Raw genomic sequence first — 16,690 nt, 5'->3', positions numbered from 1 at the left:
AATCTGACTCAAGCCCTTTCTGCTTGTACATCTTTGGACATATTAACTAAACTTCCTAATGTTCCCTCATTTAAAAAAATGAGGAAACAATGCATACCTTATAGGATTGTGGGCATGTTCGCGCTGAGTTGTGTCCGACTATTTGTAGCCCCATAGACTGTAGCCTGCCAGTCTCTTCTGGCATGGAATTTTCCAGGCAAGAATTCTGGAGTGGGTTGCCATTTCCTATTCTAGAGGGTCTTCCCAACTCGGAGATCAAGCCTCTGTCTCTTGCATCTTCTAAACTGTTGTTGTTCAGGGGCTCAGTGGAGTCCCACTCTTTGCAACCCCATGGAGTATAGCATGTCAGGCCAAGTCATTCACCATCTCCTGAAGCTCACTCAAACTCATGTCCATCAAGTCGGTGATGCCATCCAGCCATCTCATCCTCTGTCATCCCCTTCTCCTCCCACCTTCAATCTTTCCCAGCATCAGGGTCCTTTCCAATAAGTCGGCTCTTAGCACCAGGTGGCCAAAGTATTGGAGTTTCAGCTTCAGCATCAGTCCCTCCAATGAACACTCAGGACTGATTTCCTTTAGAATGGACTGGTTGGATCTCCTTGCAGTCCAAGGGACTCTCAAGAATCTTCTCCAACACCACAGTTCAAAAGCATCCATTCTTTGGTGCTCAGCCTTCTTTATGGTCCAAGTCTCACATCCATACATGACTTCTGGCAAAACCATAGTTTTTACTGTATGAACCTTTGTCAGCAAAGTAATCTCTGCTTTTTAATGTGTTGTCTGGATTTGCCATAGCTTTTCTTCCAAGAACCTAGCATCATTTTCAATTTTAACTTCTTACATTGACAGGCATATTCTTTACCACTAGCGCCACCTGGGAAGCCCTGTTGAAATATTTAAGTGAGTTAAAATGTCTAAACTATCTAACTTCGTGTGAGCAGTTGTTAGGTGTAAGATAATGCTAGTTCACTCCTCCCTGAAGGATACCAGTGCCTGTTCTTGTGAAGACCTCCATTCTCTCCCTTGCAAAATTGTTTCCACTTTATCAATCTAGTCACCTGGGATGCCTTCAATCCTGTATTTTCAGGTCCTTTAATTTCATGCCTGAATTATTTCAATAGTCTCTTAACTCGCTTTGATCTCCAGGTTCTTCCCCCTCCCATTTCTCTTGTTCACTTTTGCCAAACTAATTTCTCTAAAGCGTCATTCTGACTCTATCATTCTGCTGCTATAAAATATTTAAAGAACTTCTAACAGACGCAAGGAACGTTGAAAACTGCTCACTGACATGGCAGACCAGGCCTCGACCTAGTATAAACTAGCTGGCATTTGTTTCTTAGTATCTGTTAAATTCCAGGTGCTTTACATGCATTTCCTCTAATCCTTACAACAATATGGCAAGACAGGCATTATTATTCCCAATTTATACCAATAGGAAATAGAGGATCAGACAGGTTTTAGTACTGGCCAAAATTCAACAACCACGAGGTAAGGGTGTCTGAACTCACATCTGGTTCTGCTTCCCTGTAAAGTCGGCATATACTACCTTCCATACAATTGTATCCCCACGGTGGACCGTCTATAGACTATATTCTTACACTTCACATGTTTCCAATTATGTGGTTACATGTTGGCATCTGCCATGAGCCATGAGCTCTTCCCCTGGAGGGACTATGTCCCTTTCTTCTGGGTGTCTCTCAGCAGCTGCCTGGCACAAAAGGGACACCCAGGAAGGAATGTACTTTGAATGAAGGGATTGAAGTGGGCTTTTAGGGAAAGGAGCAACCAGAGTGCGGTGTGGATAATCTTATTTTGGAATCGAGGCACACATTCACTAAAAGCTGTGCAGCCAGTGTGGAATAGCAGATGAGAGCATGAAGATGAAAGTGTGCTTACATTTCAGCTGTACCTTTACCCTCTCCCACAGCAATAAGAGCTTGCACTCCTGTGTTTCAAGCTGCCTTTCACATCTAAGGCTATAAACCGTACGTTTCCTCTTGACTTCACGGTGATGCTTCCCCAGTCTCATCTCCCTGATGAGCAACTGAAGCCAGGCCTCTGCAGTGAAAGCACTGAATACTGACCACTAGGCCACCAGGGAACTTCCTAAACTGTGTATTTTTTTTTAATTACATGCATTATGAATTTTGCTTCTCCTCATGTTGTGTTCTGCTCTTAATAGTCGTTGTAGTCACTTTATATGAACAAGTGACTTTATTACTTAAGGGTAGCTCATAATTATAGCTTTATTTTAGAAAGAAATAATGTCATCTGCCCAGGGAAACACAAATAACTTTTTAGTACTCAACTGTACCACTCAAGGTCTGATTCTGACCATACACAACATAGTGTCATTTAAAGCTTATTATGTAAATATGAGTGTGTGTGATTTAATTCTCCTTGGGTGGCTGAGAAATCATGAGTACATTCATTTTTGCATTTAGGATTTATGGATATGTTCATAAAGAATAATTTCATATCAGAAAACAGGTAGAAAAGGGTCTAAGCAAATCAATTTAATCAGTCCAGTGGCTTTTAAATTTGAAAAGGAAAGGATAGGTAGGCTCAAAGCTTAGCTCTAATAAAAGGTAAGCTTACTTTGGGCTTTAAAATACACAAGTAAAGCCCAACTACATACTCGTACAACAGTGTATTGCAACCTAGATGTCCATCAGCAGATGAATGGATAAGAAAGCTGTGGTACATATACACAGTACTCAGCCATTAAAAAGAATACATTTGAATCCATTCTAGTGAGGTGGATGAAACTGGAGCCTATTATACAGAGTGAAGTAAGCCAGAAAGAAAAACACCAACACAGCATACTAATGCATATATATGGAATTTAGAAAGATGGTAACGATAACCTTGTATGCGAGACAGCAAAAGAGACACAGATGTATAGAACAGTCTTTTGGTCTCTGTGGGAGAGGGCAAGGGTGGGATGATTTGGGAGAATGGCGCTGAAACATGTATAATATCATATGTGCAATGGATCACCAGCCTAGGTCGATGCATGATACAGGATGGTTGAGGCTGATGCACTGGGACGACCCAGAGGGATGGTACTGGGAGGGAGGTGGGAGGGGGGTTTAGGATGGGGAACACGTGTGCATCCATGGTGGATTCATGTTGATGGATGGCAAAACCAATACAATATTGTAAAGTAATTAGCCTCCAATTAAAATAAATAAACTTATATTTTAAAAAAACTATATTGCTGAATTTGAGCAGTTTCTTTGCAGATGCCTATATTTTTGCATTTTTCTAAGATATGAATTTTCCAAGAAGTAGGTAATTGTCAGCAAACCCTCTCACTATTATTTGCCTTTCAGCAGCACAATGAATAGTGGAATAATCATTGTGGGTAGTACAACTACCCTTGGAAAACCAATTAATACTTTAATACTAGTCAAGAAGAGAATGCTGGAATTAAACTTAACTGAAAAGCAGTTCCCAGGACTTGTTGATATGTGTGATGATAAATAAAGGACAAAGAAACAAATGTAAAGAAAAAAAAAACAGGTAATGGCAGAAATAGCAATATAGAACTAAAGATTAGATGCAATGTTTATTAGGATTTGGTAATTCAATTTCAGTACTGGCATTTAGATTTTTGGTTATTTTACATCAGAAAGAGTGGATAAGGTAAAAACACCATGAAGCAATAATGGCTATTTATCATAATAGTAAAAATGATTTTATTTATTTTATTAGGCAATTCCCCATTCTCTTTATGAGAGGCAGTACATGTCTGCATTGCTACATAATTGGTTTCGGCTGCTAGCCATCTGACAAAGTTAATTATTACATGTCTGTGTGGAGGTCCTAGGAGAGGTTCCAATATCTACAGAATCCAGTTTGAAGCAGCTCTATCAGGTAGCAGAGGGATAGTGAAATCTTTTTGCTTCCTTTATGCAAGAAATGTGATCAATTTCTACTATAAACATACTAGAATTTAGCTTTCCATTTAAAATATTTCTATTTCTCCCTCCAAAAAGATAGGTAACATCTAAGAAATCTTTTTAAAATGCAAGCTAAAATGGTGGTGTTTTAATATGCTAATTTACAAAAATATTTTCTTATTGGTCTCATATTTTGTGGTGGAAGAACTTGGCTCTTATTCTTGGTACCTACTCTCAATACAATTGTGAGTGTGTGTGTTTGTGTGTGTGTGTGTGTGTGTCAACAAGAGAAATATGTTTCTAAGTGTAAGCAATTATGGCTGCCAATTAAAAGAAATAAGGAAAATCCTACCAGACAACCCTGGGAAAATAATAATACCGCAAATATTTACTTAAGATGACCATATAATTTCTCATTGAATGCAGGCGGCCTTGAGAATAAAAGGAGATACTATTAATACTAGGCTAAAATATTAGTTGCTCAGTCATGTCTGACTCTTTGTGACCCCATGGACTGTAGCCTGCCAGGCTCCTCTGTCAATGAAAATTGCTATATTTATTTGTCAAAATGGTTAAATATTGACAATTTTATTTGGTTCACCTTATGCTTACTAGGGTCATTTTGGGGCTTCCCTGGTGGCTCAAGGTGGTAAAGAATATTCCCACAATGCAGGAGAACTGGGTTCGATACTGAGTTGGGAAGATCTCTTGGAGAAGGGGAGGGTTACCCAATCCACTATTCTGGCCTGGAGAATTTCATGGACTATACAGTTCATGGGGTCGCAAAGAGTCAAACACGACTGAGCAACTTTCCCTTCCTTTCACTATGCTTATTAGAAGACAAAAGAAGAAAACAAAAAAGCCCTAAGTAAGCTGGAATGTTTATATACCATATATGTCTTTCTAGACATGTTTTGATTCACAAAGCATGACCTAGCTTGTATCAGGCACAGAATCATATGAGGCTTGGTGTTATGGACTAAATGCTCACTGTGTGTCTGACAGATATCTGTTACCACTGGGCTCCTCTCTGCAATTACTGTCAGTTTAAAAATGGCAAGTTTACCTATAGTTCTTTTGTGTTTGTTTGTTTTAAGCGTTTCATTTTATTAATTCATTTAGTCTTATAGAGAGGCATTCCTATATTTCTTATCATACTTTTATGCAGTAACAGTTACAGGTTAAAACATAATCTTTCTTGCTTTGCCTGTGTGCTACTTTTAATGGTCTCCTTCCTTTTGCTCATACTCTCCCATGGTATATACCATATCTAGCTCAGCCTTCAGCCATTCTCCATCAAAACTTACATGTCTTCTTGCCACAGGGACTGGCTAAGTGACTGGCTATGCTTTGCTTAGTCACCCAATCGTTTCTGACTCTTAAACTCATAGACTGTAATCCGCCAGGCTTCTCTGTCAATGAGGATTCTCTAGGCAAGAATACTGGAGTGGGTTGCCATGCATTCCTCCAGAGGATCTTCCCAAACCAGGGATCAAAACCCAGATATTCCACATTGCAGGCAGATTCTTTACCATCTGAGCCATCAGGGAAGTGATTGGCTATACAAACTATTAACTTACACTAAAATGCCAATGAATAATTCAAACCTAATTTGTTGATCTACCTAGATGACACATTGGCATGTTAACAGAACCCTTTAATAGCCCAAAGCCCAGGGATGTTGAACAGTTTCATATGCTAACTGGCAAAATATCTTTGGATGAAAGCACATTTCACTATCTTCGTATCAAATCTTATAGACAATTGACTACCAATATATGATGTCAGCCTTGTAATTGTTCTTTCATGTTCTTTTCAATGTAGCACATAGGTGTGTCATAGTTAATCCATCCTAAATAGAGACTCAGCACACAAATCACATTCAGAGTGTCCCTTTAATACCACTATAAAAATAACTGTTCATCATCATTTAATATGTTGGGCAACAAATTCTATTTCTCTTACCATAGACTATCATGGATGGTTTCTATATCTTACAAATAATTCCCAAGTGGAACTATATGAAGATGCAATTCAGAAAAACTTAGTTCCTAAAGTATTAAATCAGATGATATATTAGTTTACTAGGGCTGCCATAACCAAGGTACTACAGACTGGGTGGCTTCAGTTCAGTTCAGTTGCTTGGTCATGTCCAACTCTTTGCGATCACATGAACCACACCATGCCAGGCCTCCCTGTCCATCACCAACTCCCTGAGTTCACCCAAACCCATGTCCATTGAATCGGTGATGCCATCCAATCATCTCTTCCTCTGTCGTCCCCTTCTCCTCCTGCCCTCAATCTTTCCCTGCATCAGGGTCTTTTCCAGTGAGTCAGCTCTTTGCATCAAGTGGCCAAAGGATTGGATTTTCAGCTTCAGCATCAGTTCTTCCAATGAACACCCCGGGCTGATCTCCTTAAGACTGGACTAGTTGGATCTCCTTGCAGTCCAAGGGACTCTCAAGAATCTTTTCCAACACCACAGTTCAAAAGCATCAATTCTTTGGCGCTCAGCTTTCTTTATAGTCCAACTCTCACATCCATACATGACCACAGGAAAAACCATAGCCTTGACTAGACGGACCTTTGTTGACAAAGCAAAATCTCTGCTTTTGCATATGCTATCTAGGTTGGTCATAACTTTCCTTCCAAGGAGTAAGCATCTTAATTTCATGGCTGCAATCACTATCTGCAGTGATTTTGGAGCCCAGAAAAATTAAGTCAGCCACTGTTTCCCCATCTATTTGCCAGGAATTAATGGGACCGAATGCCATGATCTTAGTTTTCTGAATGTTGAGCTTTAAGCATAATTATTTTTCTCTTAATTCTAGCGGCTAGAAATCTGATGCAAGGTGTCGGCAGAGATGGTTTCTCTAGGCCTCTCTCCTTGGTCAGTAGATGGCTTTTGTTTCCCCATATTTTTCCCTGGTCTTCCGTCTGTGTGTGCCAGTGTCTTTCACACCTTTGCTTATAGGACACCAGTCAGAGTTGATAAACCTCACCATAATCACCTCATTTCCCCCCAACTGCCTTTTTAGAGACCCTACCTCCCAACAGGTTTACGTTGTGAGCTACTGAGGGTTGGAATTCCAGCACATGAATTTAGGGAGGAATGGGTGAGACACAATTCAGCCCATAACATATGGCGTTGAGTCTTAATGGTCTTAACTATTCTTCCAAACAAAATCCATAATTTAGTTTGAAACTCTACCATAATTCATCCCCAAATCTAGCTTTCAGGACTGGATAAACCCTCTCTGAAATATTAATAGGCAGGGTTATTTTAAAGCAGCATCACCAGTCAATTTTCTGTGATTGCAGTAGACTATGTAAGTCATATAAAAATCTGTATTGATATGTAGCTCCAGGTTTGCTTTACTATGAAAAATTGCTCTAATAAGCTAGTGTAAATTCTACATATCCAGGGCATTTTCCAGTTGGCCTTTGACTCAGGGTAAGAATGGTTGCACTGTAGAGTGGAAAGAACTTTGGTAAAAAGGGTTTCTAGATTTCAGGACTCTCTCTAAGGTTATGTTAGTTCTAGCCTGACCTGTAACTGACCTAATTTTTAGCTTTCTTACTAATAAAATCAGGATAACTTTTCTACTTTGAGTTATTTTGAAAATTATATTATATTTTGTTTGACAAATATTGCAATCCTTAGTTTCATAGCCATTCAAATAATTCTGCTCTCCTTTTTAAAATATTTCATTCAGTTTAGGCAATATTCAAGTGATCCATGCATACTGAAAACCCAAACAGCTTCCAAAGGTATCTCTTTTTTGTATCTCTTTTTTTAAAATAAGAAACAGCATAGGCCTTGAAAAAAATCTGGTTCAACATATACAACAATAATATCCTGCAGTATGGAGAACATAAATGTATTTTATTGTTTCTCCTCTAAAAAGCAAAAAAAAAAAAAAAAAAAAAAAAACATTGCCTGATTTTATGGTTACAATCTGAGAAGAGAAAATCCAAGGTCAGGACATACATACTTTCATACATACACTGACAGAAAAATTAAGTAACACAGACTTACATTTTGAGTAAGTCAACCAGGCATGAAACAAATTGCCAGTCCAGGTTCAATGTATGATACTGGATGCTTGGGGCTGGTGCACTGGGATAACCCAGGGGAATGGTATGGGGAGGGAGGAGGGATGGGGGTTCAGAATGGGGAACACGTGTATACCTGTGGCGGATTCATGTTGATGTATGGCAAAACCAATACAATATTGTAAAGTAATTAACCTCTAATTAGGAAAAAAAAAAAAAACAATGAGTCTAGTAGATTGTTTATAATCACACAAGTTCTCCTGGAGGTGATGTGATCAACACTTAACAAATGAACAACTGAACCCATCAGGATGTATGTCTGGCATACCACATACATGTGTGACACGTTCACTTTCAAGAGTTAAGGAAAACATACCTGCAATGCACTGATTAGTGCCCACGTCCACCTCTGAGGATCAGAATGAAATTCTAGGCCAAAGAAAAATAGAGGAAGCCTTCAAACTGAAACTCTGGCTTTTGCCTTTACTTTGAAGGATCTATCCTGTAACAGCTGCAGAGCTATAAGAGGATGTTGGTCACAGAAGAAAATGTAGCTTGAGTTGAATCTGAAGTTTGAGTACACGATGTTGTCTAGAAAAAAACATTGGCAATGTAAAAAAGGCACTATCTTTCCCTTCAGTTCATTTCAGTCACTCAGTCATGTCTGACTCTTTGTGACCCCATGGACTGCAGCATGCCAGGTCCCTCTGTCCATCACCAACTCCCGCAGTTTACTCAAACGCATGTCCATTGAATCAGTGATACCATCCAATCATCTCTACCTCTGTCGTCCCCTTCTCCTCCCACCTTCAATCTTCCCAGCATCAGGGTCTTTTCAAATGAGTCAACTCTTCGCATCAGGTGGCCAAAGGATTGGAGCTTCAGCCTCAGTATCATTTCCTCCAGTGAATATCAGGATTGATTTCCTTTAGGATGGACTGGTTGGAGCTCCTTACAGTCGAATGGACTCTCAAGAGTCTTCTCCAACACCACAGTTCAAAAGCTTCAATTCTTCGGCACTCAGCTTTCTCTATAGTCCAACTCTCACATCCATACATGACTACTGGAAAAACCATAGCCTTGACTAGATGGACAATATGGACTAAATCACATCTAAATTGGCTGCAGTAAGTTCTGTGTTTACATGATGCTGTACAATACAGTTTTATGTAAGACTCCTTTTTTTGTATTTTTAGTATTTTTTTTAACAGTTTCTGTTTACTAAGTGTAGAGACACTCAGGGATTTCAAAACAAAGAAAGCTTATGAGTCAAAATAAAGTGCTATTGATTTCAATAGAACAAACATAACATATAAATTGATAAAAGGCATTCATCTCTTATAAATGTGTTTTCAAAACAAGGCTTTTACCTTCGGTTCAGTTCAGTCACTCAGTCGTGTCCGACTCTTTGCGACCCCATGATTCGCAGCACACCAGGCCTCCCTGTCCATCACCACCTCCCGGAGTTCACTCAGACTCACGTCCATGGAGTGAGTGATGCCATCCAGCCATTTCATCCTCTGTCATCCCCTTCTCCTGCCCCCAATCCCTCCCAGCATCAGTCTTTTCCAATGAGTTAACTCTTCAAATTAAGTAAAGATAATTCAAGCTTCTTTTTGAAAAAAAATTGAAAAATGTAGGGAAATAATTACTGTACTTATATAGATGTCCTTAGACTCTGAATTTCTAGAATTTATGGGGGTAGCTGCAATGTAGGGAGTATTTTTTTTCTTCAGTGTTAAAAATGATAAAATTTAAGACCAGATTCTATAAGATTTCCATTCTAGTCCAAATGATCTGATATGCATAGTATATGAAACTAAATAATTATTAGAGGGTTTTTTTTTTTTGTTTGTTTTTTTAACCATTTCCCAGTAGTAGAGAAATATGAAGCAAGTAGCACACTGAAATTAACATCGTATTAGAGTGCTTCAGTTATAAATCAGGGAACAAATGACATAACTAGTAGGCTGAAAAAATTTCCAAGAAAAAAATCAATACCCCACAGTTCAAATTTAAGAGATAATAGTATCAAGAAATGTACTAAAAAATGATTTAAAAGCCATTTTGCTGTTCATGTATTACAGCAGTTTACTGAAAACTTTTCCTGTTGCTCGTTCTTTGATGAATTCTACCATCTGGAGATATAGTTACAAATGCCCTTCGTAATTAATAGATAATCCAAATAAGGGAAATATTTAACATTAAAATAGAAAAACATTTGATTTCTATTGTTGCTTCAGTCACCAGCAGAGTAAGTTTATTGATTACACACACACACATATTCAGTACTGATGACAGATTCCCAAAGTCTAAAAAGGATTAGAAATTAGTTAATACATTATTTCCTTTTGCATCTTCCTCATGTTCATTGATTCTGAAAACCATAACAGATCTTTTCATTGAACCACATTATCCTTTGGATGTTTTCTTTGGTTTCAGTTCTATTTTGGTATTCTAAGAGAATACCTAGCAGCGCATGGGTTACGAATTCTTGATTTCATTACATATTTATTAAAATCTTACCATGCGCTGTTGTAATTACTACATGGCTAAGTTCAATGCAAACACATTGAACTTATTATTTTAAATTTGTTCATAAGTAGCTCAGCACCTACTTATGTCTATTCCTTTAGTAACAAAACTAGGCTATACATTTCTGTTGGGGGATTATACATATATTTTTATTATTGGTAGTTACTCTTAAATATGTGGCATTATATTTAAAGGATGATAATTGCTTAAGACAGAATTATACCAAGGAAATAGAAATGCCTGAATGCTTTGCGCATGTTTTCTCTTCTCAATATACTTGATGAAAATACATTCACACGTTACTAGGGCCAAACACTTTTTATTATTTGTAAGGGTTTTGGTGTCAAACCATGATAGACATAGAGCTATCATACAGAGCTATGCTAGACCCATGAAGAACATCTTTCTATAAACTAAGTAGGCCTAAAAGTTCAAGACTCAAAATAGGGCATGTGCTTTTCTGTCTGTTTTCACATCAGAACCCAAAGTCTTAGATCTCCAGGCAGATCTAAGAGCTGCCACCCAGAGAAAAATCCAAAGCAAGGGAGTGGGAGGATCAGATATAAGACAAATATTACCCCTAATTTCAAGAGAGGAGTTCCTCTAGGCTGCCTGATCTAGATTTTCCCAAGGCAGATAAGATGAACAGAAAGAAAATGGCAGTTTTTCAGAAGAATTTACCTAGGAAAAGTGAAAATTCTAGAAGGACCATTATTATCTGTAAACTACATAAGTGATCGCACTGCACAGTAGTGAATGTGTTAGTCACTCAATCATGTCTGACTCTTTGCTGGGTTCCTCTGTCCATGGGATTCTCCAGGCAAGAATACCAATACAAGAAAGTTGTCATTCCCTTCTCCAGGGGATCTTCCCAACCCCGGGACTGAACCCAAGTCTCCTGCATTGGAGGCAGATTCTCTACCCTTTGAGCCAAGAAGGAAGCCCAGTACAAATCCATAGCTCTATACTCTTCCTTAAGAGGGAGTGTTCTCAAGTCCTCAGTAGAAACTGCTTGGGAAATACCAAGAGACAAAGGAGAGCTTAGAAGTTCTCCTCCCTGAAGACCTAGCAACTATAAAATCCATACTAATATGGAGAAGAGATTACCTAAACATGATAAATTTAATTCTGCACTTTCTTGAAGAGTGTATAGAGATCTATGAGTCTTAGAAATGTGTATATCAAGTCTAATTCTTTTATCTTTCAAGATTTATTGCTTGGATGTGCTACAATAATTTAACATTTCCTTGTATATTCACTTTTTTTCTGGCACAGCTTGCCAGATCAGTTCCTTGGAAAGATTTGGAAGATTATTCAGAATTTCTCCTACTCTCTAGACAGGATAAATAAATTATATGATAGTGCTTTTATAACGTTAAAAATGAGAGCCAAATCTTTTTTATATAAGAGCAAATACATTCAAATACTCATCCAAAACTGTAATTTAATGCTCTCTTTGATTTCTAGCTATTCTGGTTTAAGATCGAAGAACTTTAGCTTCAGCGTAAGTCCTTCTAATGAATATTCAGAGTTGATCTCCTTTAAAATTGACTGGTTTGATCTCTTTGCTGTCCAAGGAATTCTCAAGAATCTTCTCCAGCACCACAGTCCCCAGACATTAATTCTTTGGTCTTCAGCATTCCTGATGGTCCAACTCTCACATCCATACATACTATTGGAAAAATCATGGCTTTGACTATACGCCCCTTTGTCTGCAATGTGATGTCTTTGCTTTTTAATGCCCTTTCTAGGTTTTTCAGGGCTTTTCTTCCAAGGAACAAGTGTCTTTTAATTTCATGGCTGCAATCACTGTCCGCAGTGATTTTGGAGCCCAAGAAAAGAAAACCTGCCACAATTTTCACATTCCCCCGATCGATTTGCTATGAAATGATGGGACCAAATGCCATGATCTTTGTTTTTTGAATGCTGAGTTTTAAGCCAGCTTTTTCACTCTCTTTTATACTCATCAAGAGGCTCTTTAGTTCCTCTTCACTTTCTGCCTTTAGAGTGGTATCATCTGCATATCTGAGGTTGTTGCTATTTCTTCTAGCAATCTTGATTCCAGCTTGTGAGTCATCTAGCCCTGCATTTTGCATGATGTACTCTGCATATAAATTAAATCAGCAGAGTGACAAAATGTAGCCTTGACGAACTTCTTTCCCAATTTTGAACTAGTCAATTGTTCCATGTCCAAGTCTGTTTCTTCTTGCCTTCCATACAGGTTTCCCAGGAGACAGGTAAGGTGGTCTGTTATTACCATCTCTTTAAGAATTTTCCACAGTTTGTTGTTATCCACACAGTAAAAAGCATCATTGTAATCAAGGAATCAGAAGTAGATCTTTTTAAAAAAAATTATCTGTTTTTTTCTATGATCCAACAGATGTTGGCGATTTGATCTCTGATTCCTCTGTCTTTTCTAAATCCAGCTTGTACATCTGGAAGTTCTGGGTTCATATATTGTTGAAGCCTGGCTTGAAGGATTTAAATTAGTCTTATCAAGAAAGCATTGTTAATTTTTACTGCAAACCAGAAAAACTTACTTGAAACATTTCCTTTTAAGATGTAGGTCTTCTCGAAAGGATATTTAATTGAGACTTCTTGAATTAAAAGATAATAATATAAGGCCACTAGCCCAGTCACAGATATGAGCCTTCTAATCTTGTGTTTAGCACTCACTTGATACTATTATTTGAAGAGAAAGAGGGAAAAAAAGAGACAGAGAGAAAGAGGAAGAGGGTGAATATATCTATTGTGGATTAGAAATAAATTAGGCAAATCACAAGGAGAACTTGAAATGTTAGATGTCTCCCTTCCAGGCACTACATTGTACATTCTCATCATCAAAGGGAAGCATTTTCCAAAAGCTCTGTTTACAACATCTAATTTCTAGACCTTGTTTTCTCTCTACTATGAACTACACGTTTATTTCTTCTCAAAATTTACATTGCAAAGACCTAACCGTCCATGTGAGTGTGCTCGGGGATGGAGCCTTTTACGGTAGTCATTTAGGTTAAGTGTGGTTGTAAGTGTAGGACTTTAGTCTTCCAGGGTGTGTCCTTATAAAAAAAAAGGGAAGGGATACTAGAGCTTTCTGTCTCAGCCAAGTGAAGGCACAGCAGGAAGGCTGCCATCTGTAACCCAGGAATACAGCTCTTATCAGGAAGTGAACTGGCCAGCACCTTGATTTAAGAATTCCCAGCCTCTAGAGCTGTGAGAAATAAATTTCTTTTGTTGAAGCCACCCATCTCTGGTATTTGATTATGGTAACCTCAACAGACTAATGCACGCTGATCTTCCAGTTCCAATATCTCCACTCCAAAATTTTTTCATGATTTCAACCCTTTTGACATCTGTAATAGATTTACTTCACATCACCAGTCCTGTGTCGTTTTCTTACTTAACCAGGGTGATGTTATACAGTCTTGTCATACTCCTTTCCCAATTTTGAACCAGTCCATTGTTCCATGGCCTGTTCTAACTGTTGCTTCATGACTTGTATATAGGCTTCTCAGGAGACAGGTCAGGTGGTCTGCTTTGCCCATCTCTTGAAGAATTTTCTAAAGTTTGTTGTGATCCACACAGTCAAAGTCTTTAGTGTAGTCAAAGAAACAGAGGGAGATGCTTTTCTGGAATTCCCTTGCTTTTTCAATGATCCAGCAGATGTTGGCAATTTGACCTCTGATTCCTCTGCCTTTTCTAAATCCAGCTTGTATATCTGGAATTTCTCAGTTCAAATACTGCTGAAGCCTGGCTTAAAGGATTTGAGCATAACCTTGCTGTCATGTGAAATGAGTGCAATCGTGTGGTCGCTTGGGTACTATTTGGCCTTGCCCTTCTTTGGCATTGGAATGAAAACTGATCTTTTCTAGTTTTGTGGTCACGGCTGAGTTTTCCAAATTTGCTGACATATTGAGTGCACCACTTTAACAGCATCATCTTTTAAGACTTGAAATAGCTCAGTGGGATTTCCATCACCTCTTAGCTTTGTTTGTAGGAAAGCTTCCTAAGGCCCATCTGACTCACACTCTAGGATGTGTGGCTCTAGGCGAGTGATCACACCATAGTGGTTATGCAGTTCATTAAGTTGTTTTTTTTTTTTGTACAGTTCTTCTATGTATTTTTGCCACCCTAATCCCTTCTCTTTCTGTTAGGTCCTTATCAGTTTTCTCCTTTATCATGCCCCTCCTTGCATGAAATTTTCCCTTGCTCTCTCCAGTTTTCTTGAAGAGAATGCTAGTCTTTCCCATTCTATTGTTTTACTTTGTTTCTTTGCATTGTTCACTTAAGAAGGCTTCCTTATCTCTGCTTGCTCTTCTCTGGAACTCTGCATTCAGCTGGGTATATCTTTCTCTTTCTCCCTTGCCATTTGCTTCTCTTTCCTCAGCTTTTTGTAAGGCCTCCTCAGACAACCACTTTGCCTTCTTGTATTTCTTTTTCTTTTGCTTGGTTTTGTTCACTGCCTGCTGTACAATGTTTCGGACCTTCATCCATAGTTCTTCAGGCACTCTGTCTACCAGATCTAATCTCTTGAATCTATTTATCACCTCCCGTATATAATCGTAAAGGGTTTGACTGAGGTCACACCTGAATGACTTAACAGTTTTCCCTACTTTCTTCAATTTAAGCCTACACTTTGTAATAAGTTCACGATCTGAGCCACAGTTAGCTGCAGGTCTTGTTTTTACTGACTGTATAGAGCTTTCCATCTTCAGTCACAAAAAATATTATCAATTTGATTTCAGCATTTCCACCTGGTGATGTCCATGTGTAGAGTCATCGCTTGTGTTTGTGCTGTTGGAAGAGATTGCTTGCTATGACCAGTGTGTTCTCTTGGCCAAACTCTGGCAGCCTTTGCCCTTTTTCTCCATTATTAAAATATGTGAAGACTTCATGACCTCTTGTCCCCAGTGCTGCAACAGATTTTCTCATGACTTTCACTCTTGATACTTCAAAATCTATTCTGTGCACAAATACCAGAGAGTACATTTTTAAATAAGCAAATTTTTAAATAAGATTACCTTCCTGCTCAAATCTCTCCAATGCTTTGGCATTTATTCAGAATGAAGACAAACTTAATGGTCAACAGTACTGTATATGATCTGGAAGTGGAAGTGGAAGTGTTAGCCGCTCAGTCCTGTCCCATTCTTTGCCACCCCAAGGACCGTAGCCCGCCATGCACCTCTGTCCACAGAATTCTCTGGGCAAGCATACTGGAGTAGGTTGCCTTTTCCTACTCCAGGGGATTCTCCCAACCCAGGGATCAAATCCAGGTCCCCGTATTGTGACCTACCATCCAAGTCCCCAGGGAAGCCCATATGATATGAGTTCTGTTTATTTTTCTGACTCCTAACATTGTGCTTGTCACTCATCCTGCCCAAATTGGCTGGCATTCAGAATGTTTTTTAAATGTGCACAGCTTGTCCCCATCTGAGTGCCTTTCAACTTGTCATTTCCTCCACCTGGGATTAGTTTCACCAATTGCTGGTCTCACTCCTTCACTTTATTCAGGTTTCTGCTTAGATCCCGTTTTCTTAGTGAAGACTTCCTGGATTGAATTTTAAAATCACCCTCCCATATACATCTTGTGCTGTCCTTAGCTGCTCATTCATGTCTGACTCTTTGCAACCCAAGGGACTGTAGCCTAACAGGTTCCTCTGTCCATGGGATTCTCCAGGCAAGAACACTAGAGTGGGTTGCCATTCCTTTCTCCAGGGATATGCATCCTAGATACACAATTTATTTTGTTTTAACTTTCTTTATAATTCTTTACTACTTTTATAAACTTACTTAAACATTTTTTGCCAAATTCTTGCATTCCCTGTGGTACGAAATGGCAGACACTAAAAGTGGATACAAGAAAATAAAGGTGAACCGCTTCCTCACAGTCTTACAGTGTCATGAAAGTCTCCAGACTAAATTCTGCAACTCATCCAAAGTTTTGTTAAATAAACAATTTACTAGAAAGCAAGTACCAAGATAATTATAAATTGTTCTGTAAATTATAAAGTCCCGATGCTCTGTCTTCTTAAATAATTTGATAGCTACCTTTTATTAAAGGCTCATCTGAAGTAGACAGGATACTTTTAGGCAAAGCTAGTGATCTTTTTTATTAATTTATTTATCTTGTTGTGTTGAGTCTTAGTTGTGGCACTCAGATTCTCTCTAGTTTTGGCACTCAGATTCTCTCTAGTTTT

This window comes from Ovis aries, chromosome 9 (assembly GCF_016772045.2).
Source record: "Ovis aries strain OAR_USU_Benz2616 breed Rambouillet chromosome 9, ARS-UI_Ramb_v3.0, whole genome shotgun sequence".
Classification (NCBI taxonomy): Eukaryota; Metazoa; Chordata; class Mammalia; order Artiodactyla; family Bovidae; genus Ovis; species Ovis aries.
The sequence above is the reverse complement of the archived record's forward strand: the minus strand, read 5'-3'. Positions refer to the sequence as shown.